We start from the raw sequence: 27,608 nt of genomic DNA, 5'->3' as shown, positions 1-27,608 counted from the left end.
AAAACCTGCATCTCCCTGACCGCTAACCCGGCGCATATCAGCCTTGCTTTAGGAATAACGAGTCGGGCAGCCAGGCACTCGGTCCCCCCACAACCCACGGCAAGGGCCAGAGCCGCCGGGCATGCAGCACAGCACCGACACAGCGCCTGCCTCATCCTGGTGATTCAGCTGAGGCAGGATCTGGCCCCCAGGCGCTCTGCGGCTCACCTCATCTTCCTCTTCCTCCCTGTCCCACAGGTAGGGCTGAGCCCTGCCAAGAGCCTCATCACAGAACAGGGTGGCCATCCGCAGTCCCCTGCCTCCCTCTCCCCATGCACCCCCCAACGCTTTTGCAAGATGTACGAATCTTGGTCACCATAAAGTCTTTCCGAGCCCTCTGCTGCCAGCGCCCCACCCCACTGCCTCACAGACCCCCTCTGGGGGGGTCCATGGCTGTGCAAGCTCCAGAGCTGCTGGGGCAGCCCAGGGCAAAGCGAGTCACTGGTGAAGGCTGAACACCTGAGTTTTCTTTGCATCCCTTCCCCCAGGTAATTGGGATGCTGCAGGCAACTCCTGACACTGCAGGAGCCCTCTTCCATCAGCAACAGCCAGCCCTAGGCTCATGCTGCAATTGGAAATACTTGCAGGCAGGAGAGGGCACACGCACACACCCTGCTCCCCCCCCAAATCCATCGTCAGGCACACCCAGCAGCTCTCCTGGCTCCTTTTTCTGGTCCAGTCCAAACAGAGCCTTTAGGGTTTGCAGACATCATCTTCAAACTTGACAGCAGCAGAAGGGAGTGAAAGCTTGCGGCGCACAGAATTTGTCTGATGAGTCCACCAACATAAATATTTACTGCCACTTTGGGGGGAGACGGGGAAGTTTAGGGACTGATGATGACCTGTAAATGAAATCCTATCATGCAATCCATCCTCTCCTGCTCATAATCTCTGTGTTTCAAACACTATTTTGTTCATCAAATTCCGCCAAGACAGCACCCACTTGTTACATGCGGTTAATAGCAAACACCAGGCTGCTGGAAGCACATAAACCTTGGCAATTAAATAGATTTGGTGATTATCTTCCAGGCAGTCATAGGTCAGAGGCACAGGCTGAAACCAGACCTTTGTCACACTTTCATATTTCCACATAAGAATAGGTGTCAACCTGGTAAGAGCAGTGATAAGGAGATGCTACTGCATCCCAGAGACCGCACTGCTGCGGTGTGTAACACCTTATCAACAGCATGACACTGCTACAAACCACCGTCCCCAGAAATTACTTTGCTGTTGCTCTTTGCACGAATGCACTTTGCATGCACGCAAAACATGGAGATGTTCCTCTTGACTCAGCTGTTTCCCCTGCCTCAGGAGGAAAGAAGCACAGGAAGCTTTGATCAGGTGCTTCCTTGTGGTGCCAGACTCAGCCAAGTAGCTGCATCTCTCACCTGTTGCTCTTCCCTTCAACCAAGCTTTCCCAGCCCCATGCACATCAGGCTCAACACCAACAAAAGTACAGCTCTGCTGTCAAGGTCTGTAATGCTTTTAATTATTGAACAGCACTGGGCTGTAACACCTGCAAAGCCATCACCCAAACCCAGCTTTATTTCACTATTAATCCAGCTTTCCTTGTCCATGCACAGCACCAAATACTGAATTTCTTTAAGCTTGTCTTGCCGTTTGAATTTATTACCTCCCACCACCCAGTTTTCCAGCTTCCTCAAGCTATTACCTTTCCACACAGTACATCCAGAACACACAGAGTACACACTTTGATTTGTCCATGCTGGCTGTGTAGCCCACCAGCTGATACACAGCCGCTTGCTGCATCGCGGGGAAAGGGGCAGAGGACCGCAGGCAGCAATTCCCACTGCACAGGCATCTTATGGCTCACTTCTTCCAATCCCATGTAAAGATTACCTCCAGCTACTGTGTTTGAAGCACCTCTAAATCAGCAAAAGTCCCATTATCAGGTTTTGCTTTATATCCTTTCAAATCCCTGAAACTGTCATGCTGGGAGAAACAGGCTCCCTGCTACACTTATTTTCACCTGGGAGCAGCCTGTAAGACTTCGTTCCTGTTGTTACGCAACTCACCACTGCTGAGGAGGAAAAAAAATCTGTCAAATCCATCATGAGCAGACACATGCTGGAGTTAGTCACTGCACTTGGCTTGCCAGGGGCTGTCTCTGGATTTGGAGGCATGTGTCTATGGGTATCCACCCCTGGACGTGCAACTTCCTCCAGCGGGTCCAGGTTAAAAACCCAATTTCTCCTAGCTAGACATGCTCAGAACAATGTCAGAGAGTTTTCTGAGCTTGGGTAGGTGCCCAGCAGGGATCTGGGCTGCACAGAGACAGGGTCACTCCAATGGTACAGGAACAACTGCAGCAAAACAGTTTTCCTATGCCTTCTGTGTAGACTTTAACCACCGCCCCGACATCCACGGACAGCCTGGACAACCTGATCCTTCACTTTTTGCATACTGTCAGTGTTTTCTCTCCCTTCAAGACAGAACCTGATTCATAACTTCAATCGGCTTAAATCCTTATTAAAAACAATTGCTGAGCCATCAGCCAATTCACATGCCTCTGACTCCCCTGCACAGCCATGGAGGCTTGCTGGGGTGCAGCCAGGCCAGGCTCTGAGACTCCCATCATAAATGTCGTAACAGCCTGAAGCTGTGCTGGGGAGGTTTAGATTGGATGTTAGGAAAAACTTCTTCACCGAAAGGGCTGTCAAGCACTGGAACAGGCTGCCCAGGGAAGTGGTTGAGTCACCACCCCTGGAGGTGTTTAAAAGGCAAGTAGATGTGGCACTTAGGGACATGGTTTAGTGGTGGACTTGACAGTGTTAGGTCATGGTTGGACTTGATGATCTTAAAGGTCTTTTCCAACCTAAATGAGCCTGTGATTATATGGCAGGAAAGCTAACAGGTTCACCACCTGCATAAGCAAGGGGGGATGAGGATTACAAAGCTGAATCAGTGCTAATTTCCTTCCCCAGAAGCGATCGGGACCTGCTTGCTGAGACCTGCAGGTTACCCTCAACATGCCTTAAGCATGTGTCTCTTGATTTCCCAATATTCAGCCCAAAAGGAGCCCAGTTCCTTATGAAGGTGAGCTGCAGACCTCAGCCTGTACCCTGACCCCCAGCAGCTGGATAAAGCCCCTCCAAGGCTGAAGGGAGTCACGGCCACACAGCCCAGACCCATCTCCACCCCCCAGCCTCCGCTCTCAGGTAGCGCCTTTGCTTGGCAGGTAACACGACTGATATTCAATATGCCACGATAAAGCAAGAAGCGTTACTCAGTCTGTTAAACTTCCCTCCCGCCCAGGCAGGGGAATCAACCCGATCCCTGAATTAAATCACGGTACAGTCACTGCTTATTCAATGCCAGCAAACATGCTCCTGCAAGCCAAACACCCGGCATGACGGTGCTGATCCCTGGCGAGCTGGACAATAGCGAGTTTCAGCAATTAATTTTGGAAGGGTGGGTTTCGTGCAAACTTTTAGAAGGTACAGCTGCAGTCAAGTGATTTTTGCAGACTGTTTTACCAGTTTGAAGGTAAACAGAACTGTCCTGAAACGGCAGAGCCAGGGCTGAAATCCCAGCAGCTGGGCAACTGCTGCCCAGATGGTAAACATTCAGAGAAGTGTGTCAATGAATGTTTTCTTAAATAAGAAACAAAACACTAGAAACTACAAACCATACTCTAAGCATTGGAATTATATTTCAAAAGTCTCTTAAACCCCAGGAATTTCAGTAACTGGTTTCTTACTAGAAAGAGCTACTGATAAAATAAGAAAAACCTTTTTACATCCTTCCCCTGCTGCCTGTAATCTTGTTTAGAAAGCACTTGGGGAAAAGGGAAAGAAATCAAAGTAATTTCATTCAGAGCAAGAAAGCAACGCTAGACCGCAATAAATCAGCGTTGCTGCATAGCTGTCCTAGCACAATTTGGAAGCAGAAGAAACCCTGTGAATTCAACACTTACTTTCTCTAGAGAAGATCCTATCTACCCTTAACAAAAACAGAAACATTAATCTCCGAGATTAATGTGAAATGGCTAGAAGAGCAGGAGAGGGGCTGTCTGCCTCCCAGGAGGCTGCCATGACAGTAAAATCACGTTTAGTCTGACAGCAGGGTGTTCCCCACACTTCTCTATAATTTAACTTAACACAGGGAGGAGCAATAGGGAAAAAAAGGTAGCAGTTGCCAGTCCACGATCAAGCGAGCTCTACTCCATGACTCTTGGATTTTGGACAAACATTAATAATCTCTGCAAAACACACCCTAATTAGCAGGTTTTAAGGCCAGGCAGGATCTCCAAGCTGCATCCAGCACTCCTGGAGCCAAGTTCTCACTTCTCAATGGGTTCCTTCAAGCTGCTTTGGTTTGCTAAACCTCCTCCCTCAGTTTAGCAGCTCAGACGGTGCCCGATACCCCTAGGACAGATGTAGTGGTTAAAGAGATGTGTGCACTGTAAACAGCATGCAACCTCATCACTACTTCGAATTTCAGGAGAGTGTGAAAGTCCTCCAGATGTGGAAATCATTCTTTACAGCCAGATGTTTTGCAGAATAAGGGCAGGGCAAGAGCAAAATATAACTAAGCAAAACCTCAGAGCAACACATTTAGCCCAAACAAAATCAGGACATGAAGAAGCTATGCTAGATGTGTTTTACAGGTTTTCAGACATGTTGAATGTTAAGTTTTTTTCCGCACAAAAAAAAAATCAGCATTTCAGTTCAATACTTAAAAGTACTTGGTAGATATGTGGTTTAGCCAGTAGCAACTGCTAAAGCATTTGGAGGGGGTCTATGCTGGCTTCCAGCATCAAGTATAGCCAGCCCTCACCAGAAAACATAGCAAGCAAGATAAACCCTGTTTGGAAACAGAATCCTGCCAGGCTGTGATGCCACACACCACTCCCACTGGAGCAACACAGCAGCACTCGGAGCTCAGCCTCCCTAGGCAAAAGACCCCCCAAAAGTTAGGTAGTCACCACAGCCAGCAGCCTAACAGCCATTTCCCGAAAGTACTCCCAGCTCCTCATGCTTTCTGCAGGCAAAGGTTTAAATATTTAAACACATCTAACATACAAGTTGAAGCAGTTCTGCTTTTTAAAAGCCTGCTGCAGACTGAGGTGGGGGAAGACGTGCCCCAGACTGAGATTTCTGGGAAAGCACACCCTCAGTCCTCACTTGAAAAATTAAATACTTGGTGATGCAAACTCAGCCACAGCGCTTGCTGCTGCTGTCTGCACGCGCTGCTCAGTCAGGTGCACAGATAAAACCCAAATCTAAATGCATTAAACCCAGAAGTCAATCTTTTTGTTCTGCCTACAGCTGCTTTCCTTTACATGCTAGAGCATTAGGAATCGCTAGACATTTTGCAGAGAAAACAAAACCCAACCAAGTCATTGCAGGGCAATCTCTGGGATGTGCCTGCATCCCGGCAGCCAGCCGGAACGCTGGGCAGTGCGAGCGGCATGCGAAGCGCCCGCAGCAGGAGCATCCCTTACCTCTCCCTTACCTTTTCCTCCGCTCTCGGGAAGGAGAATCGCTCCCTCGCCCGGCCCGAGCGCTGAAGCGTCTCCCCCGCCCACGGAGGGATCCGGGCAGCCAGCATTCCTCCCACCATCCCCGCCCAGCAGATGGGAGGTCGCTTCCCGAGAGCCACAGAAAGGATGCGGTCACGCCGCAAAAAGATGCCTCAGAAAACCTAAGGGACCGGCTCGGAGCATCCCATGCGGGGCAGGGCTGGGGGCTCCTCCCCCAGCAACTAGCTTTCCTTTTATTGCTTGGCACTTGGGAGCAGGAGGCAGTAAGATATAAAGCCTTTAGGTAAGCAAACTTTTTTTATTATTATTATTACTTTCAAAAAACCCCAAACTTTTACCTTTACTGTTTGAAATTAAAAGCATTTTGTTTTGCTAGCTCTTGGCTTTTCCAGCCAAACAGAGCTTCTATTTTGTTTTAAGCACTTATTTTACGGTTGTCTTTAAAAACCACCAGAAGCTCAACAGACAGAACAATGAGGATCCAGACCTGTTTGGGCTCAGTCTGCACTGAAGGTGGATGATGCCTGCCATTTGATCCCACAGTTCCTCAAATAAAATAAAAGAAATTAAAAAAAAAAAAGTGGTCCGAGTGGCCGGTAAATACAGAGCTTAGAGCTGGTCCATATTGTAATATATTGCATTACCTCAACAATTAATCCCTGCCTGCTCTAGATGAAACATGGACAGACATCTGGTACCAACCAGGAAGACACAAGCAACAGAAACATCATGTACTACGTTGTTGCTGATGCAATGCACAAGAGCAGAATCAATCACAAAAAGGTTAAAGTGGGATTTCCAAACTATAATCACGTATTTCAGAAATTTCTGCTCCTGTGAAGTCTATAACATTTAAGCCCTCCCACAGCTAAAAGCATACCACTTACTAATAAACAGAATACTTGAATTAGTGAAGAATCTGAAGAACCCATGACCATTCTAAAAATTAAAAATACTTGACAATTAGAGTAATTGGGGGGGGGGGTGTGTTGTGTTTCTTTTTTAAAATGGCATCAGCCAGGAAAATGAGTCATTGCCTGGTCCCATTTCTTGGGTGCTACTTGAAACATTAGATTCCAGCTGTAAGGTTTCAAAAGAGGTATATATAAAAAAGCAAACATCAAAACCAAAAACCCAACCCTAAACCCACAACCTGCCAGCTTCCTCAGGATGGTAAATATAATGGAAAACAAAATACAGGTTTTTATGCCCAGAACTGCAGCTGCAACTTGAAAGGAAAGAAGTTGGTTTGAAAAACACTTTTGCACTCCACTGAAATTAGGTTGCCGGCGCAGCAGACTGGGTTTAGGGAAGAGCAGCTTTGACTCTGTTCCAACTTACATCAGCAACTGGTTCCAACAACATCACAACCCCTGGGCGCAAGGAGCTTCTCCAGCTGCTCAGACCCAAAGCAGTGACCCCATCCAGCCTGCGAACCCTTGGGGCAAACATGCAACAAAAGTCAAGAAACTTATTTCAGGAAGTTTAGTCTCTCCACTTTTTGCTCTATATGTGAACACATTGCACAATTTAAATTCATCCTGTAAGGTTAAGGAAGTGCTGAGGCTTTGGGACTTGACAGGTCCTGGGGAGACTGTGCCAAAACCCAGCTCTCAAACTAGGTTGTGACTTCAGAGCCGTTGCAGGAGCAATGTCAGCTTTTGGGAGGGGAAAAATAACCAACCTCCTCTCCTTGTCTCTGGCATCTGTCTTGCTGGGATAGAAAAGCAGCACCTGCAGGTATGCTGGTGGCAGATTCATGCTGCAGGAGACACCTAAAAGCCACCAGCCCGTGAGTCTTCAAGCTTCTGCTTACTCCCTTTTCTTTTTTCAGGTAAGTGTAACGCATCCTACAGAGCTAACAGCTATTACTGTTCCCTCTGCCAGGAAGGGAAAGGGAATTGTTACCCACTGCTGCCCACTGCAGCTCCACCATGAGGAGCTGGAGGCACACACAGCACGTGTGAAATACTTATCTTCCACGTTTGCAAAGGATCAGCAATAGCCAGTTTTTCCACAGCTTTAAGAGCACTCTGCTCTCCAAATACTCCCAATCCAGTCCTGTTGGTCCAGCCTGCAATTACACTCAAACCCAAAATAGCGCTGCAGCGGTGCCAGCGCCACTCGTCTCCGCGTCATGCCCCGAGACTCGCCGCGCCGGGTGTGGTGATGGCAGGGAGGGTGATGGCAGAGCTGACGTGCAGCTCCCCGGGCACTCCCAGCCCGCTTCCTCCAGCACAGCTGCTCACACACCACTCCCCACACTCTTCCAAAATAGGAAGTTTTATGATCAAGTTAAGATGCCAGTGTATTTTCTTCCTCCTCCCTCAGAAAGCCTTTTAGGGAAGCACAAGATGCCCAAGGTCCTCAGAAGTTACTCTGCCCAGGTGACATGTCTGGCCCCCTGCACGGAGCATCAGGATGGAGGCTTCCGCACAAGGAGGACTTGCAGCACCGACAGGATCGCTCAGTGCATCGTTGTGCAAGGACACATCTCCTCCCCAGCTCCAGCTGCCTGCCAAGTTTCACTGGGAGGCCACTGACATATTTGCCCTCCAGAGGTTACTCAACGATGGCTGTGGGAGCGGCGGCCGCTGCCTTCCAGGTGACAAGGGAGCAGAGAGGGTAAGCCCAGGAGTCACCTTGTCACTCTCCTCTCACCACCGCCCTCAGGAACAGACCCTCTGGCAAAGCCCTGGGGGAGGAAGCGAACGCATCCAATGCACTGGCCTTTGGCTATGGTGGGCTGTGCAGCCCCGCTGCTCTCCCCAGTGAGTCCCACGGCTCAGAACAGGCCCACCACCTGCTCCTGAACACCAGCTTTCCTGCCCACTCCACAAATAGTCTTTTCCACCCCTAGTCAGCAATGCCAAGAGAGGCCATGCTAATACTGGAAGCTGTACAAGACAACTAATGAAACCCATAGTGATGCACAAGTCCCTGCGCATGATATACCAGCCCTAGTGATTTTTAGGAAGGGTTTTGCCTGCAGGCATCTATCTCTAGCTCCTGCCTGAAAAAAAAAAAAAAAGCTGTTTGCTAGGATATAGCCAGTTCCATGGTCACCTAGCCAACGGGATGTAGGGCATGCTGGCCCCCTCGATGCTAGAGAAACTGCCATGGTCACACCGGCCCCAGGAGATCCCAGAGCCAACAGAGCACTCTCCTGCCTCTGCCTGCTCTGATGCTGCATGTCAAGCATTTCCAGGAGCATCCCCACACCTCCTTTAAAAAAAAAAAAAAAAAAAGGGGGGGGGGGCGCAGTGGGGAGGGGACAAGGCCAAAAGGGTAACTGGCTGGAAGAGAAACAAGATAACCTAAACAGTCCACTCCATCAGAAAGAAACCACCACGCTTTATGAGCCAGGGCTTTAGAGAGCAAAGCCGAGGGGCCAGCCACCATTCCATTTTGGACTCAGATCAGTGACCACATGCCAGACACTCCCCTCCTCCCGTTCTGCCCACATTCTCTTTTAAAGAGAAGGATTTTAATGAAATGATGCTCAGATGGATAGAAGCACCCTCCCCTGTGCTTTTTAATACAAATAGAGCTCTTCTGCACTTCTTGCCATCACCTTCAGCTGTGACCAACTGCAGAGTACATTCCATCAATGTAAACAGCTATAGAAGGATTTGACAACTGAGGAGCAAGCATTTGACCTTAACTCCTCAATTTATCAGTCTGTTTAAAGACAAAAAGATCTGTCTTTGCTAGATTTTCCCCCTAAAAGCTTCCTGAGCTGCTCTTTCAGCAACCCTGTCATCAGGAAGAAAGCAAGACATTAGTCAGGCTCATGCTTATTTAATAAAAAACTTGCATATGCAGTAGGGACTGAAAGTTAGTCTTGATTTAAAAAAACACTTGCAAACTAGAACACGACTGTACAGTGCAAAATAGACTTGAGGACTTGCCCGATTTACCCTGTGCTCCAGTAGCGCTCAGCTTAGCAATTAACTAACTAGTTACTCGCAGCTTAGAGCGGGGAGCCATGCAGTCACCAAAGAAGTCAGCAAGTATGCCCTGAACACCGTGCAAAGGGTATCTCATGTTTCACTATTTCATAAGGAAATCAGAGGCTCCACTGATGTCAGCTCCAGGAAATGAGCCACAGGCAGATGATGCCGGAAGCAGGCTTTATATTTAGTACTGAGTCACGCACTTTATTAAATTCAAAAGACACAAAAGGTGGGTGTGGAGAGGGGATATGTGGAAAAAAAATTAAGAAGTTATTCCCTTGAGATCAGGGGCAATGGGGAGCCTAGGGCTGGGTGGTTTTTTTTGTAAAGGGAGAGAGAAACTCAAGATGACCTGGGAACCCTTTCTGCACTTTCACTGGCAACGCAGTGGCCAGATCTGCTGCGCTTCCCAGGGCAGAAGCCAGCACGGAAAATGCTGCAGGCGTTTGCGGTACCATTGGGATTTGCTCCGGTCAGTCTCACAGGCAGGTCTCGGGCCTGAGCAGGGCACCATCAGTTCTGAGGCACTATCCCATTCTGCCTCTGTCTTCTTTGAGCCAAAACAGGGGCTGCTGGAGGGAACTTGCAGCGGAGAATGTTTTTAAGCCAGCTTTGCAATTCCACCTAATGCACCATGAAGTGCGCTTTGCACCCACCACAGCCCAAAGAAAACTCTTTTCTTTGGGCAGTTACAACAGTACGAGGAGAAGGCTGGTGAAGACCAAAGCATGCAGAGAGCAGCTAACCTGGACGCTCAGTAAAACTGCACCCAAGCAGGGCAGACATCGCTGCAGGCTGCTGTCCAAAGGCCACCCTGTCCTCCTCAGCATTTCAGTCCCCCCACCCCAGCTCTTGTGAGGTCAAGCAGACATCGGCACAAGGAAGGAAGGGCAGAACCGAGAGGCACCACCCTTGCATGGCACCTCAGCTAGACCAGCTCAGCCACACCATAGACCAGGCCACTGGGGAAAGGGTGGCACTAGGCCTGGTAGGTAGATCTTGCAAGCACAAACATACTTTGCCATCTTCCGCTTCAGCTGCCAGGTCTGTCCATCACCCAGGCTAGCCCTTGACATGGCTTAGGCAATCCTCTGCCCACCTGGAGAAGATACTCTAGGTGACCATCCAACTTAAACCACTACACAAGGAATTGCACTATTGCAAAACACAAGTGACTGTTTGCCCAAAATTTCTGAACAGGAAAGCTGTTCTGATCCACTTTCTGGCAATACAAAAAAAAATAATAATTGAGAAGTATAACGTATTCACGTGGAATGCATCATCACAGAATAAATTTCAGATTAATTTGCAAAAGCTGTAATTTAATAGGAATCTAGTTCTCTGTACTAAGGTCTTCATACATGCAGAAAAAAGAAAGTTTCAAGAGACACCAAAAAACAATCTAAACTGCAGATCATACCACAATACAAATTACAATACTTGTTCACAAGAGGTTCGTATTTTCATACAAGTCCATCATAAACCTTTTCACTCTGTTAATGACAAATATTCTGCAGCCTGAGCAGCAGCAACAGCTTTACAAAGTTTTCAGCTACTTGAGCTGAACTTTCCCCCTGAGAAGACTCACTTTCCAAATACTAAAACACACTGTTACCAAAGCCAAGCGCTGTACCTCATTTTGAAAAGTCAACTGCAAACAAGGGCTATCTCTAATGCCAAGCACCACCAGTGACTTGCCTGCAGAAGCAGCCTATTAGATTACTAATAGAATTGGTATAATCTTCAAAATTGGATTGCAACAGCAAAAAGGATGTGGCTCGAAAAATAAATCCATGGACTGTAGGAGACTGGTGATCATGCAGAACCAGAGGTCAGGGACCACTTAATACCTTCCACCTATGCAAGAAGGGGTAACACCACTGCAGTCACAGCCTGCTCCGACCAGTAAATAGACCTTTAGCCAACTGTTGACCACTGTCCAGACCAGTCTGCTGCAAACCGCTCCTGGCTAGTGAAGAGGCTGTGGGAGACTGCCACTGGGTGGCTCTTCAGTCCCACACAACTCTTCTGTGAGTGACCTCCCGCTATCAGAATGGTTTTGGTGCTGAGGAGCCAAGGCAAGGCTGGTACAGTCACAGAGCAACCTGGGCAGCAACTGGTACGCCCAGCCCGGCCTAAGAGGTTCTCTAAGGAGTCATTGGCATCTCATCTGGACGTGCTGCCAGACACTAGAGGTAGGGGATTTGGGCACACGGCTGATCCAGCTGTGCAAGTGGGCCTACAAGTTCAGCTGTGTCGAACTCAGCCAGAATCTCATCTCGAGGGACCTTGAAGCTTTTTCTGGTATTTAGCTTGTGGCTGCATTTGTTGGCTTCCCCTTAACTGCTCTTTTTACCTCGGACTCCAACAGAAAGTCTTCTGTAGTATGGATCTGCTGGAGAAGCTAACTTCAGGGGCTCCCACAACCATTGCGTTCTTCTCAGATGTGCAGAAAGGTGAGGCAGAGCTGGATTTACCACTCACACATTCACTGCAAGTTGTCACCCATAGCCTGCAGGTCCCTAGAGTGCAACCTTCACCATACAGCTCATTACACTGTTAATTAGTAAGCTGTCTCACATCTCCTGGCCCATAAAAAAAACAGCTACTGTTAGCAGACTGATCTCTATGCTGTGAAGCCAGTCTTTGTGTGGACTACAGATTTCTTATACTTTCATGTCTATTGCTGCTGTTGTTGATTTATGAATTAGTATTAAAAAGAAAACCCTCATCCTTCCAAATTAAAAAAAATAAATAATGAATACATCTACAGATCCTACGTAGAGCCAAGACTAAGCAAGGCATGCTATTTTGATAGAAGGCACGAAGCAACATTGCAGCTCAGGTACTAGGGGAAGATCTGGGAGAAACACCACCACAAGGTACAACATGGATTACACCAAAGAGGTCCAAATGCTGATGGAGAATATTAGCTACGAATGTTACACATGAAAGGGCAAAGCACTAAAAGAAAGTGCAATACCTTGCTACGTGCCAAGTTGATATCAACCCAATGCACAAAACCTTAATTGCTAAAGTGAATTATTGACCAGTACTGGCTGCAAAGGCTCTTGCATAACCGGGGGGTTTCAAGGCCATTAGAGTAAGATTCTGCCCTGTACTACTTCACAGCTTTCAAAGACCTCTTTATATAGACCTTCAGAAGACAGGGAACAACAGGACTGACTAAACCAACGCTATATAATCCAGAAAAAGGGTATATACCCACCCACTCACCCCCTTAGAGAAGCGGGAGGCAGGGAGGAAAGCATAAAAGATCTTGCCATTAGTGATGGATCCAACTAAAGTAGGCTAGGTGCTGCCATAACCATCCGTGCAGGAAACCACAGTAACTTGCAGGAGCTTTCTTAGCAGAAGCAATTTAAGTTTTTCAAGTTTTCAACAAGAAGTCCGATTACACTGCCTTTGCTTGAGCATTTTGTTTGTATAAAACAGTGGCAAGAGCCCAGCTGGAAATTAGATCAACAAGAACATTACAAAGGGGTGGGCAGCAGAAGGGCAGGATTGCACTGGAACCTCCCATTCGTGTCCCCAAGGAAAGCTTAGTCCCAGCCTCATCCAAACAGAGCAGAAAGGAACAGGCTGAAGTTTAGGTCAGATATTAAGGCTACTCACAATATTTGCAGTTTTCAGAAGGCCCAGTTTCCCTGCTTTCCTTATGGAAAAGTAAATTCTACCTAAGTGAGGATTCAGAAACTTGCCTATTACTTCCAGGCGCGCCGAGAAACATGAACATCTTTGTAACCGTATTTCCGTTTGCTCTCCATTGACCTTCCTCAAAGCATTGCTATCCCAGAAATAGTTCTTAAAAGTAGGGGTCAGTCCTCTCTCTGCTTCCCTGCACAACACCAATCATAACACGATACCTTTCCATACACCTACAAAAACCTATGTATTCCCTAAAATAAAGTCCTCATTCTTGGACACAAAACATTTTATGCAGAATTCAGGAAGAAAAAGCTTAATTACAGTACTGGTTTGGAACTTGCTTCCGTTATTTCTGTGACCAGCTAGAGACAAGCACCTTGTTCTATACTCAGTCAAGGAAACATGTAACTATAGGATTTATAGTGGAATATATATATATGTATATGCCACTGCAGCTGCTTAGTAGTTATAGCAGAAAGCAAACACTGGTTAAACCCAAGGAAAACAGTGACAGGCTGGAGTATCAGCCTGCTCATTAGCCTCCTGCTGCAGAGGCTCCAAGGCAGGAGAGCATCCAAGCCTGTCCCTGAAACCAGACTCAGCATCCTGGAATCTCAAAACCACAGCCCTGCTACAAACCCAAACAAGGCTCCACAGACCCTTCCCAGCTGATTAGCAGGAAGGAGCACAAGATTGCAACGGCAGCGTAAACAAGGACCCAGGATTTATGATCTTTCAGACCCTGTTTAGCAAGCAACCCAGCTGAAGCACTGCTTCACAAAATGTGAATGCCAATTACAGGGATGGGTAGCTCGAATTCAAGTTTCCACTTGGTTAGCACCGTTCTGGACACACTAAGAACTTCGGTGCTTGCCCAGCAGTTTCGCCTGCTGGGAGGGGCTGCACTGAGCTCTCCCAGAAAAAGGGGGATAGCAACTGCGAAAGTGCATGGGACCTCATCCACCACCCCTACCCTTCCCAGCAGGGCACAGTCAAAGGCAGCAAGTTCAGTCCAACTGTGAGAGTAGAACGAGACACTCTTCTACCTTGTAGCATTGGAGAGGTACTGGAAGAAGCAGATCAGCAATCCTCCTCCCCCATTATTTTGATCACAGTCCATCAAGCAGAAGTCCTGGGGCTTTGCGGGCCTCTGCCATCAGGGTTGGAACAGTACCACGTACACTACCAACATCACTGGGGCAAAGACCAATACCAATATTAAAAAAAAAGAAGCCTGACCATATTTAGACGCACACATATTGCTACAAATATGGAAACCGGAGCACTTTGGGTTACCATTGGAAGCTAATGGTACATCGGAGGTGGGATGCTCTCATGAAGGAAAAACACTCATCTCACCACTATGTTGACACAGACCGCATCACTCATAGCCACTATTTTTGGCACTAGCGATGCAGAGTGTTAGGTGGCACTTCCCAGCATGCAGAAGCAGGATCACACCCTGCTTAGCTCACCCAGTCAGCTCCTGCAATGCCAAACTGCAAAGCTACTTTGAGGAAAGAGCATATTAGAAAAGCAGGACATCAGCTACAGTTTTTATATTCCAACACAACAGGCAGGGATGAACATGTACAGGGCACACAGGTGACCGTGCAACCTTGTTTCAGTAACAACCTTGCACATCACCTTCCATCTAATCCAGACAGGGTGCAAGCTCTTCCAAGGCCTTCAACTTGCATTTTAACCATCTTGTACGTTCAGCTCTGAAGAAGCCTGATTTAATCTCTAACATACTGGCAAAAAAAAAATAAAAAAAAAAATCAGTCCCATATATATAAATTGAGTGCAGAATTACATGCCTCCCTATTTTCCTTCTAGTATCAAAATAGTTTTCATATGTTGCTCTTCAGAACAAAAAGCTAGGAAGAATAAAGGGTATTTTCCTGAAGCTTTATTTCCTACCACCTCAATGAGACACAACAGTTTCACTATGAATCCAAGAGGTTTGTCCCTAGAGCTCTGCAATTCATTCAGGGCGGGGGGTTTCCCCTGAGCAAGACAGTCTCCCCATCATCTGGGGCTCAGTCAACAGAAGCAGTTCTAGCAAACAAAACTCTGGCAGGAGCCGCATGAGCGGGACGCAGGTCAGGGGCAGGATTACCCACCGCACACCAGAGGTGAGCCATCGCCGGCTGCTGCGCCTGCGGTCACTGACACCTCCTGCAAAACAGCATCTCCCCGAACCACAGCCTTGTCCAGCACCTGACGTTGGAAACAGCAGCACTTCTGATGTGATCCAGCCTGCCTCATCTCCCAGAGTATCAGATTTTCTTCTTTATGTTATTTCACAAATTGACATTTTGCAGGTTTTCCCTTGTCTTGTCCTGACCCTGCAGTGGGCAACAGTTCACATTGCCTTGTTTAAGTTCCTGTATTTATACAATTTTTAAAAGCAGCCTAGCTAGCGTTTTTTTCAAGAAAAAATCAGTTTCCTCTAGCAAAAAAAATGTCAGTAGTAAAGACATAACTGCAGGAGTCAGTTTTTCCACTTTAAGAATTTGAGATATGAACAAATAGCCCCTTGACTCACAGCTAAAGTAAAAACATGCAGCTGAGTTGGACAGATGCTGAAGGCTCTGTCCCTAGGCTTTAGGGGAAACAAAATCCTCTGGTGTCCTCCTACAGCCACTTTCATGACTGTTTACAAAGGTTTTATGAGAGACAGTATTTCACATCTTTAAGGGTTTGGTTTTTTTTACAGTCGAGTCTAGAACAAAGGAATCAGAAACAAAACAGGCCAAGGCAGAGCCTACAAAAACCGAAGAGAAAAAGGAATTTCAGAGACATTTGATCAACAAGGTCACGTAAAGCATTCCAGGCCCACAGAGCACGCTAGTCATGAACAGCCAGGGCACAGGCAATGGGCAGTCTCCCTGCCCTCCTCCCATCACACTCCCCCTCCCTACTCATTTATTCCCACCCCAACCCTAAACAACCGTAAAGGTTTATGGCTAAGCTGGAGGCTTCAATTTCTGGGCAGCCCTGCCCGCTTCTACATCCCGGCGAGCCGCATGCTGCCATCCCCTGCGGAGCCGGCGAGATACCGCAGGTAGCCAGGACTCGCTACCTGCCTCACACAAGGATGGCCAAGGACAGAGGGAAAACAACTTATGCAACGCAAGAAGTTGAGGTTCACAAGACAGAGAAGAGATGCCCAGAGCAAGGAGGCACTGGACTCTCCCCTTCTGCCATCCCATGGCCAACCACTCCGACTTGCCCGAGAAGTCTTGGGTTTGAGGCTTGGCTTTTCCACTAGGCAGTGGGGGAATGAGATCACCACACCAGACACCCGTCAAACTCTCGCCCTTAATGTTTTTTGCTGTTTTATAAGAGGGAGGAGTGGGCAGCTCAGGTCTGGACAGACAGGAGTGAGCTGCAGGCTGTGGGGCCAGGGCAGCCTCCTGGCCCTCGTACCTTCCTGCAGCACTTGAGCTGGGACAGACTTAAACTGGCAGCCTAACGCCTAGTGCAGCCCTGTGATGTTTCTGCTGTTCGTGCCAGGCATCAAAACACTGGACAACATGAAGGCAAGAAGATAAAAGGCTGTGTTTTTAGGCCAGGATTGCTATCTATCTCCCCTTGAATGCATGGCCTCCAGCCATGGAGCAGCACACTGTGCCCTTTCTCACTCAGCTCCCAGCTAAGTTCATACAACCAGGTAGCAGAGCAGTTGTAAGCGGAACTTGCCTTCATTTTCAGCTTCTGTCCTTCCTTCCTAGAGCTAGTGACTTGCAAGTCTGCTGGATCTTCCTCCATGAAAGCACCTCCCCATCCAGGAACTCTTTTGCCCCTAAACACTTCCCCGAGAGAGGGGGCTCAGAGTCCTCCTGCCACCCATGGGACACCTTGCTATCGCACTAAGATGTTACCAGCACAGGTAATGAAGCACAAGAGCTTCTGCCAGTGTTTTCTTAACAACTGCCTAAGCCAAGACAGGCATTTAAGGAATCAAAAAGAGCCTTGACTGCTTCCTGCCCCCGAGGCTCAGCGATATGGCACCCACTCATCTCTTCATCCCAGTCCCGCCAACTGTCTCTGGTAACAAGGATGGACCAGGGGCTCTTTCCAAGCCACTGGACTACAGAGCTTGCAGTCTACAGTTTTCAACTCTTTCAGGTCCTGCAAGAAGCATGGCTCAAACTTTACTCAGTATCTAAGGTAACAACATGGCTGGCAGTCACACACTTGGCTGTACACCCCTCTGACACCAGTCACCCTGGCCCTTTTGGGTGAATTAACAGCAAAATTATTTTTGGAGGTATTTTATAGCCGAAGGGCTTGCTGTGGCTGCCAGTGCCCCAGAAATCAAGATGTGTGTTGTGTAGGGTTTTCAGCCTGCTGAAAAGAAAAGCTATTTTAATCCAAGCCTATGTAGGGTGGGGCTCAGCCTCTAAAGAGGCCAAAAAGCCACTATAATCCACAAGACCAATGTCTGGCAACCTTTGCTTGAAGGCTGATGTCTGTTCTATTTTAGGGATAGGAGGAATTTAGAATTAAAAGATATATAAATTAAAAACAAAGGAGGCTATGAAAAGTGAATAGAGGGAAGGGCCAGACTTATCCTGTGTATTTTGGTCTAAAGAACAGGGCTCTAAAAGAACACAATTCAGAATTACTTTATTTTCCATTTCCTACAGCAGTTCATAAAGTATCAGTTATAACTTGGGCTGAGAAGAGTACAGCCCTAGTATATTTTGTACAGGAGGAAAAGCCAACCTGTGGCTCCTTGCACAGCAGTAAGACCTTTGGGAGGATGAGGCAAGAAAATGGTCATGAGCCACAGACATGCCACCAAGATCCTACAAAAGGTTTCCTATTTCAGACACCAGTACAACAGCTGTTGGGACACCTCATTGTTTTGTGTCATTGGGACTGCAAAAAAGGCAAAGCAGAGCCACCAATTCGACCTGAGGATTGGAAAATAAGAGTTTTGCTTATTTAGGGTTTATGGCCACCAGGCAACCAACCACTAACGCCAGAGATGTTTTCTGCTCCTTTGGTTCTTCGCACCTATATGAACCCAGGATCACACAGACTTCCTATATAAACATACCACTAGGTTTTATTTGTTACAGGCACTGTTTCAATTTAACATTCAAGCCAACTCAACACAGCCGTTTACTTTGTTATATTAACCCCTCCTTCCTTGCAGTACACCGGTGATTTTTCTAATAGCTTCTCTCACTGTCTTCAGATGCCCTTTTAACATCCATCCATCAAACACGAAACACAGAGGCATCAGTATCTCTAGACTTCCTTCTTCACCAGACCAGGGCTGGATTATTAACTCTGCTACAGAGGTCTGCAATTACTTCTCTTGGCAGAATGCAAAAAAGCAGAACAGAAGAGACTGTACGCTGCGCTATGTAGAAGACCAGCCACAATGAACTTCAAGCACTGCTATCTCTTCAGTCACTGACTTCTTAGGAAAAAAGCCAACACCTAAGCAACACTGTGAAGTTCAACACAGATTTTAAGTACAGCAGCAAGACTGGATGTTGAACACCTTTTGACAGACGTGCTCGTAGCCAACTTCCAAAGCTTCTTCCTTTCTTATTCTGTCCGTAAGTGACAGCACCGACTACCTGCTCTTTCACTTCCATCACTAAGGGCAGTATGTGATGGAGAAACAGTGAACAAGACAGTAAACTCTATTTTCAGCTTGGAAAAGAAAAAAAACAAAAAAGCTTACTTCCAAACATCAGATATTAGGCTTCCTGCAGAGACACTAGACCTTATCTTCTCCTGAAGATCACAGTAACAGCCTCTCTTCCCAGCTATGCAGCAGGGACTCCGAGCAGCATCTGTGAGCTGTCACTCTTTTTACAGAAACAAAAAACCTACTGAAGAGGCAGGAAAAACAGCTGTAAGCATTTCAGAGAAGGAAATGAGACAAGGAGACTGGTTAGAAGCATATGGCCCATATGGATTGACATGAGCAATCGGCAGCAGTCCTAACCAGAGCTCCCCATTTCAGACAGTTGTCCTGCTCCCCACATCCTCAGATGCACGTCAAACCAATAATACTTTATTTCTTCCATACTGATTCCCAAATGTCAGTAGTGCACAGGCCACCACACCCCACAGGGACAGTCTGGATGTTGGAGGAAGAGTCAATTCACCCTCAGGAACGTGCACATCACTCCACACCACCCGGCATTGGGAAGCACAGACCAGCTAGTGCAGGGGGACACAAGGAATGGGACCTAAGGCAAGCAGCCCACCTGCCAGGGATGCTGCACTTCCATGGGCAGCAGCTGCCCTCACGGCTGCTGAAAAGGTGGAGATTAACAGGAATCAAATGGCAAAACAAGCAAAAAGGAAAAGAATGGCTCTCAACACTCTGTCTCTGCTGGCAGCAACTCTCCTGGGGACATGGAGGCTACCCCTTCATCACCACACCACTCACAAAACTAGCTTTGAGTAGCCCAAGCATTAACCCACAACACCCAGATGCGAAAGACTAGCTGTTAGAGGAGCACACATGATATAATTCTTCCAAGCAGGCTAGACAGGACTTGCTTGTCATTCTTCGCATTTTTAATCTATTACCAAAAAAGCCAACATATCACAGATTCCCAGGAGATGCCACAGCGACTGAGCGCACTGGCCCTGGCCACCACAGCTCAGGGAGGTCCACACCTCTCTGATGGGAACAGACCTGCTGGGAGAGGGTAGACCAGAGCAAGCAGGCAGTCCTGCTGTCGGGGCAGCTGCCTGTTAGCAGCACTGACATCAGACGTGCCCACTGCAGGGAGAGCTCTATTACCTGCAATCCATCTCCAGATCAAACAGTGTGGTATTAGCACAGCGCAGATGGGCATGTCCTCTCCTCCCACCCCACTCTCCAGCCCTTTTATGTGGAGACTTCTGTCTTCCAGCTCCAACAATTCATCATTTTTTCTTGCTCAGGCAGTATAAGATGACAGGTTGCTCTTTATGTGGCTGGCAGATCGCACAGGGTACACAAACACCTTATCACACTGGGTCACACCAAATGCCTGAAATCTCAAACGGTGCCTGCTACACAGGGATGGGCTCTGCAGCCACAAACACTTATAAGCCCCATCTTTTCTGGCTGTAATCAGATCATCCCTTTGATCAGCAGTTAAAAGGATCCATCACCCTCCATGGGCAGCACGTACTCAGTGCCACAGTACACCCACCCCAGGAGGTGTGCTGGTGCGATATGCCAAGGGAGGCTGGGGGGGCTGGGGGCTGCAGCACAGCAAGACAGGGCAGGAGGATTCCTGACAGCTGGGATTCCCTGACCCCAAGCTGATGGCACAGTGTGGCAGCGCCACCCAGCCAGCCTCACGCCGCTTGCTGGCAAAGTGGAGGACATCTACACCTCACCTAGCCCTTCACTCAGCAAAGGGATCTGCAGAGCAGGAAACTTCTCACAGGCCATGCTGCAGCACTCCAAGTGAACCTCAGCACAGAACATGATGGAGATGTGTTACCAAAGTCTCTACTACAGAAAAAAAACCATCCTAGAGGCAGGAAGAGCATCCAGGGCAGGAAACACTCACGAGGACAGACAGGACAAGCCTGAACCATCACCTACAACTTCAGCATTGAGAAGCACAAAGCAGAAGCCGCTAAGACTGAAGCTGTACTAAATGCTGCTGTGTCTAAGCATCACTTACCCCACACCCACTCCTGGCAGAGACCATGCTGGGGATACCTACTTTGAATTTCCTGCCACCCAATAAATCCAAGAAAGACAGTACATCCATATGAACACCCAAACCCGAGTGCGTGAAGCAGGGGACACAACAGTAGCACATTCATGGCCAGCGGTGACACAGCTGAAAGCGATTACAGCTGCCCAGTAACTGTCAGCTGAGCTGCCACTACTCAGAGGATCTCCAGGATGGCCGGTGAGCACGGCTTCTCCCAGCTGCACCACCCAGAGCCCAGGTGTTAGACCATCACTCTGCTGCCTTCAATCATGAGATCACACCTCTCACCCTTCCCCACCTGCGCATCTACCAGCAGCAAGAACAGCAGGTACCTCCGGGCTGGAAAGGGTTTTAAAGGTGCAAGCAGGGACAGCTGATTCTGTGTCAGAGCCTGAGTGACTCCCTGGGATGGTCAGCGGGGAAACAGTCCTACACACACACACAGAGCAGCACTACAGGCAGAGCTCAGCCAAGACCTGCTCACCACAAACACAGCCACTGCTGCTTGAGCAATAATCCAGTTCCCAAAGCGCTAACAGGAATGTACGTGCAAAGATGTCAACAGATGCCTATCAAAGGGTGTGGGGACCAGGGATAGGAAAGAGCAAGGTAATATTGTGACATTCATTAGAGTAACGCAACGAATACTGATTTAACACAACCTTGCATCACCCTCATTAAAAGAGTGGGTCTCAGTTTTGCAACATACTTGAAATGAAAATATATTCAGAAATTTTCCGTTCTGCACATGCATTAATGTTATTTGGTAAACTTTTTAAAATCAGTATTTAACTCTATTAGTTTTCACAAAGATCTGGTGGTAGAAATTTCTGGGTTAATGATTTTTTTAATAAATTAGTAACTTCAATTACTCCCTGAGCTCAATGTCCAAAAAGATACACAGAATACTTCATATACAACAGTACTTAGTTCAAGTACTAAGTATGCAGAGGTCAGTAATTAGTTAATAAATATTAACATATCATACTGTGGCTATTCCCAATAATACAAAGAACTCCTCAGTAGTAACTAATAAGTTAAAAATTAATATCCGTTAATGCATCATGCAGGTTGATAGCTTGCCTGTCACATGTTTAAACAGCTGGCCCTGACAAATGGCCCTGCTTTTCTGTGCAGAGTTACCTCTCTAAAGGACAGGGAGGCGAAGGCAGCATTCACAGCCTGAACAAAACACCAACTTAAACTGTGTTTCTTTTGCTGTTCGTTGCTACTTTGTGGCACACAGATAAAACCCAAGATGTAGCCAAATCCATTTCATGTGTCCAACTCTCTGCAAACTGCAAAGCAACACTATAGTAGTTGACATCTCTGCCCTTCCTTCTCCACATTCACTTTCTAAGTCTCTTCTGGACCATGAGCATCACCCTGCCCTGCACAGGGCTAATGTGCACGGCAGGTCAAGAGCCACCCTTGAACATCATTGCCAAACCCCGTTAGTGAGCTGGGACTGTGCTTGGCAGCGCACCACTGGACCTGTGTGACACCCGTGCTGGAACATGCGAAAAAGGCCAGGTGCTGCTTTACCATCACCTCCTCTGCCACAGGCAGTCCACATCCAAGAAAAATTAAGCTGTCAGGCCTGTATCTAAAGAGGGACACGTGTCCCCAGAGGATTCTGGTCCGCGAAGCGCTCAGCATTTTAAGAATGCAAGAGATGCAAAACATTGCAAATGAAAGAAACAAGCAAACAAACAAATCAACCAAAAAAAAAAATCTCAAAAAATTGTTATAGAGTAGAACTAGTTGGGCTTTGGTTTTGCTGAAAACACAATCTCTCTGTGTTTTGCTGCCTATCATTTAATGCTATGTAAAACAGGTTACCAAGAACACAGATAGGGTGATCTTGGTAACAGTCACCAAATAAACCACCACCACCTGAAATGTCACCAAGACAATCTCAGGTGCTAAATGAAGCTCTCAAGTGATCAAGTGTACTTACCACTGATCACTACCACCTACTTTGATAAGGAAGTAGATTAAAATACCTATCTAGAAAGACAACGGGCACACCCTCCCTAAACTCACTGCCACGCACTAAAAAAAATTATTTCTCTTCTCCCAAGGCATTACACTATACACATCAGTTACAACGGTAGCTCCTGCACTTGCAGTTTTACTACACAGAAGACAGAGACAGTACTTCCAACTTGAGGTTTACCTATAAAGCTATTCACAAGGCACTTGGATCACGGGGCAGCTGCTTAAGCAACCTTACTGAATTACTGTCCCTAACATTCTTTTCAATCAATCATTGAGTAGCACTCATTTGCTCCCTTCAAGTCAGAGCTGTTGTATTTCCACTTCTCCAAAGCCGGCTCTCTAGTGCAGCAACTTAACTAAGTGAACACAGGGAAGGGTTACTAGAAGATCCCACATGAGTGGACTCAGCAGCAGACCCATTTAACAAGCTGCAATTCCTTCACTCACCATCTTAATCTCACAACAATTGAAACCCGGAGCCGAGAAGTCAGTAAGGGAGCCCCGGGGGAAGGAGTTCCTCTGCATTTATCCAAATCCGAGCATCCATCAGCCAAACACCCAATGAAGTTGTCAGTCCCCAGAGCTCTCTCCACTGTGAAGCTAATCTAGCCAAAACTAGTAAATAGGTTTCTGGAGTTTTGGGCATTCTTTAATCCAGGGAGATGTTTGCCTACTTTATAGAAGTGGAAACTTGGTCAGATTAGCTTTGATAAGAGAACAAAGACCCTGGTTAAACCTAAGTCTTTATACCTAGCACAGAATCACTGAGTTTAATAATCACATTATGATCTCTTAACCCAGACAAAGAATGAGTAATTCATCCTTCACAAGCACAGAATTCCTTCAAAGGAGCTTGGTTACAACCAAGCAACATCCTCAAATTGTTAAACTTTTGGCAAGATTAATGGGCTGTGATAACAGCAGTGTTTCAAAAACACTTCTCTTAGCAAATTATTTTATAACATGTTTTTTTGAAAAGAAAAAAACCCACAAACAGTTATTCAGATGCAAACCAGCAGATCCGGAATGTAAGTTCCCTACGTGCACACACCCCACAGAAGGCCATCAAACACCCCCAGGGCAGAAATCAGCTGCAGAATATTGCACCCAGGGGACTCGCCTTGTGTTTGCTAATCCCCCTGAATCACTGCTCTCCACTGACAAACTACCAGCAGCTCCTCTTTGCACAAGATTTCTTTTCAAAGCAGACTGAATTTCTATACATCATTATGCACAGCACTAACATATGTTGATCTCTGTAACTATTCCCTCTTTATATCCCCGTTCCAGCTGTTGTCTTTAAAGTTACTCTGAGCAAGTCTCCCTGTATTAAGGGGTTTTTCTTCTCGGGTTACCAGGCTTACTGGAGAAATCACAAGTGTTACTGGTTGAACAATGGCTCCAAGTTCTCATGCAAAAGCAATTTATCTGAGATATCTATTATCTTCCATAGTCTCTTCTACAGACTGACCGAAAACAGGAAACCCAGCTCTCGTGTGCACATGCATTCCACTGGGATTGTGTAACAGCAACAACAACCTCGGAGGCTGACTCAATGGCATTCGCTCGGAGCTATACCAACAGCTCTCCTGAAATGAGTTGAGGTGATGCCCTGCTTGAAGGTACGGATGCTCTTACAGAGCAGACGCATGTAGCCTGTCCCAAGCAAGCATCACCTGGAGGTCAGATCCCCATCCACATGTCTCCCCGATATTTCCACTTAAAGTAAAAATGTACAGCTAGAGCACAGTCCCGCCTGCAGAGTTTGTCACCTCTGCGAGCATCCAGACTTGACGCCATCCAGGAGAATGCTCGCAGCCAGTGCCACGGTGTCCCAGCCTTTCCTATGCAAAGTCTAAAGCTTCACGTCCTGAAAAATTCCTTGCTCTTCCCTTTCCCTTCGCAGGCTCCCAACAAGAAGCCATTGTTCGGGGGACAGGGTGACACTTCCTCTCCCGGTCCAAATTAGTGATGTATAAAAATAAACCCACGCAGCTGCCCCACTACTTCACTTTATTTCACCCCGCTCCAGCGAGATGAGAAGTCGGCCCCGATTTCCTCACTTTTCCTGCTTTCGGGCACACTGCCCCGCACAAAAGATGAAGCTTAAAGGCGAACCGAAGCCCCTTTTCAGCACTGCCCTGCGGGAACCCGCAAGGGGGGGGGGGGGGGGGGCGGCACCTCCCCTGCCCTGCCGCCGGGCCCCGCTCCTGCCCCTCGCACAAAGCCCCAGCTCCGCAGCCGCGGGGGCTTTGGCTGCGCGCCCCTCCGCGCCCCGGCGCGCAGCGAAACCCGCCCAGGGGCAGCGCAGGGCCCGCGCCGGCCCCGCCCGGGGGGCGAACGGGCCAAGCGCCCTTTCAGCGCCGGGGGGCGGCTGGAACGGGCACAGGGGCGCTCCCGTGGGCACCCGTGTGCGCCGGGCTCCGCGCCCGCCACGGCTCCGCACAGGGCTCCGCACCCGCCCCGCCGCCCCATTGTCCCCGGGGGAGCCCCGTCCCCGGCGCGGGGACCCGCCTGGCCGTGCAGCGGAGCCGGGCGGCGGCGAGGGCCGGGCCGGGCCCCCTGGATGCTCGGCCCGGGCCGGCGCGCCTCTGGGCGGCGGGGCGAGCGCCGGCAACTTTCCGCAAGTTGGAGCCGCACTGGCGGAGCTCCGGGAGCACTCACCGCCCGTGCGCCGCGCCGAGCCGAGCCGCGCCGTCCTGCCGCGCCGCGCCGTACCCCAGCCCCGCAGCCCGCGCTCGGCGCGCCCCGGCCCCGCCGCCCCGGCCGGATTGGGCCGTGCGCCTGCACATCACGGCGCCCCGGCGCGGCCATTAGGCGGGCGCGGAGTCACTCAGGGCGGGGCGGAGCCGCGGACCAGCCGGACACGCCCCCGCCCCGCCGGGCCGCTCTGCCCCGCCGTCCGCCGTGCCCTGCCCGCATCCCGCGTGTCCCGCACGTATCCGACCTCCCGCCCTGCGCGCATCCCACCTCCCGTGCCTGCGTTCCTCCGGTCCTGCAAGCATCCTTTATTCTTCCCCTGTATGCAACTCCCTCCAAGCAGGCATCCCTTCTTCCCTACAAGCATCCCTGCCTCCTCCTGAGCTTGCATCCCTCATCCCATGCGAGGCTGCATCTGTTCTCCCGTGCATGGGCAGCTCTGGCTCCCTTGGTCCTGCCACACAGACTGATGAGCCCTGGGCTTCCCTTGCAACCTCCCCTTGTCTCTCCCAGATCAACCCCGCCGGGTAGCGCCGAGGATGCCCAGGGCAAGCTGGTGCTGGTGGGCACACTGGGCAAGGAGCCCCATGCACAGAGGAGCCGGGGGCTGGCCCAGAGCCTGGCTCCCACGAGCAGCAAGTGGGGTGCCTGGGCCCTTGCACCCTCTGCTCTGTGCTCTGGGGCAGGGAGTGTTCCCATGCCCCTTTCCCACCCACACTCCCACTGTCTGATTTGGGATAGGTGGCCTCATAACTGTCCTAATTTCTGCATTTGCCACACAGACATTCACACCGAAAATTGCTAGAAGAACCCAGGAAACTAAGGGCCTTAGGGACACTTTTGCGTAGAAGTGGCGAACAGAAGTTAATTCAAAAGAGGCCTTGAACTGAGAAAGGAAAGAAGCAGCCTGCTTTTTTTCTTCAGCTCTCCTGCTGAAGAAGGAGGTGGATGGAGAGAAGGAGCCAGAGGGCCGGAGCTGTGCTGCGGAGCCAGGAAAGGGGGAAGCTGTTTCCCCAAATGAGGAACCTCACACTCCCCAGTGGACTGACACCACCAACTCCACCAGGACCGGGAGGAAACGTGGGTTCTGGTATTAACACCACCTTCTGGTTTTAGGAGAAAGGCAAATACTCATTCAGGCACACAAGACCCTTTTCAGGTCAGAAAGATGAGCCATTCCCGTGCCTGGAGGTGAGAACAGCACGAAGTAATAAATTCAGACATAAACCAGGAACATTAATGCAAGGTGCTAGCTCTTGTATAAAGTAATAGCACATGTCCCCTTTTTTGCTGTTTAAATATTTTCCACCACTGTCAGAAAAATCAAACTTGCAGAAAGGCAACAGTTACCTAACAAACTATTAATAGATAAGGTGCACACCAACATTAGATCATTCTTTCTCTTCCCTTTAAAAATTCAGTAAAAGTAGAGCATATTTAACTAGAACTGCCCAGTGAAATCCATTGTAATGAGTATTTATTTTTCTATGTTGTCAATTTTACAGGTGCACATTTCCGGATCTGAATTTCATAATCCCACATTATGAGTCTTTGCATGAATTATTTACAGAAAGACTGTCAGCGCAATCATTACAAAATAAAGCAAAACACATTTCAGTGTCAAAACTGTCAGGAAAAATCATTTTGCAGTTAATTTTCCAAAGCTACAAAATGACAAGGTCTCACAGAGTGGTCCCACACGATGGAAACGACACGGTTCACAGTGGGAGTTTCCTCATCACATTAGCAGGAGCAGCTTCCTGAGAAGAATTAGACTCTCTTCCCTTCGTCCTTTTATTCTTTTTATACAGTTGGATTTCTCATTGGATGTCAGAAACTCTTACATATTCATCAGTTTATTAGATTAGCTCTCAGGAGATAGGAGTAGTAATTGTATACTGATTTAAAGGGTTAGTTCAATTTTACACTCTGTGGTGGCAGTCCTGTGTTCAGACTAAGCCAGTGCTTCCCATTGCATCATAAACACAATGGAACTGTGAAAATTTCTGGTTGCAAATTTTAGCCAAACCC

The 27,608-nt window shown here is 48.3% G+C and overlaps 1 protein-coding gene across 4 annotated transcripts in view; it reads right to left on the bottom strand.

Moving 5' to 3' along the window:
- PLS3 (plastin 3) overlaps nt 1-25,583 on the bottom strand; it is a 52,269-nt gene extending 26,686 nt beyond the window's left edge. The window contains exon 1 of one of the 4 annotated variants that reach the window (XM_037408110.1): nt 25,542-25,583. The gene's annotated coding sequence lies outside the window, so the exon portion shown is untranslated. Of the gene's footprint in view, nt 1-5,506; nt 5,612-25,541 lie in introns of those variants that run through there. The other 3 variants (XM_037408108.1, XM_037408111.1, XM_037408109.1) reach the window with 3 other exon arrangements.
- Nucleotides 25,584-27,608: the final 2,025 nt, after the last annotated feature.

This window comes from Falco rusticolus, chromosome 14, assembly GCF_015220075.1.
Source record: "Falco rusticolus isolate bFalRus1 chromosome 14, bFalRus1.pri, whole genome shotgun sequence".
NCBI classification, from domain to species: Eukaryota; Metazoa; Chordata; class Aves; order Falconiformes; family Falconidae; genus Falco; species Falco rusticolus.
Note: the sequence above shows the minus strand (reverse complement) of the source record. Positions and strands in the feature narration are given on the sequence as shown.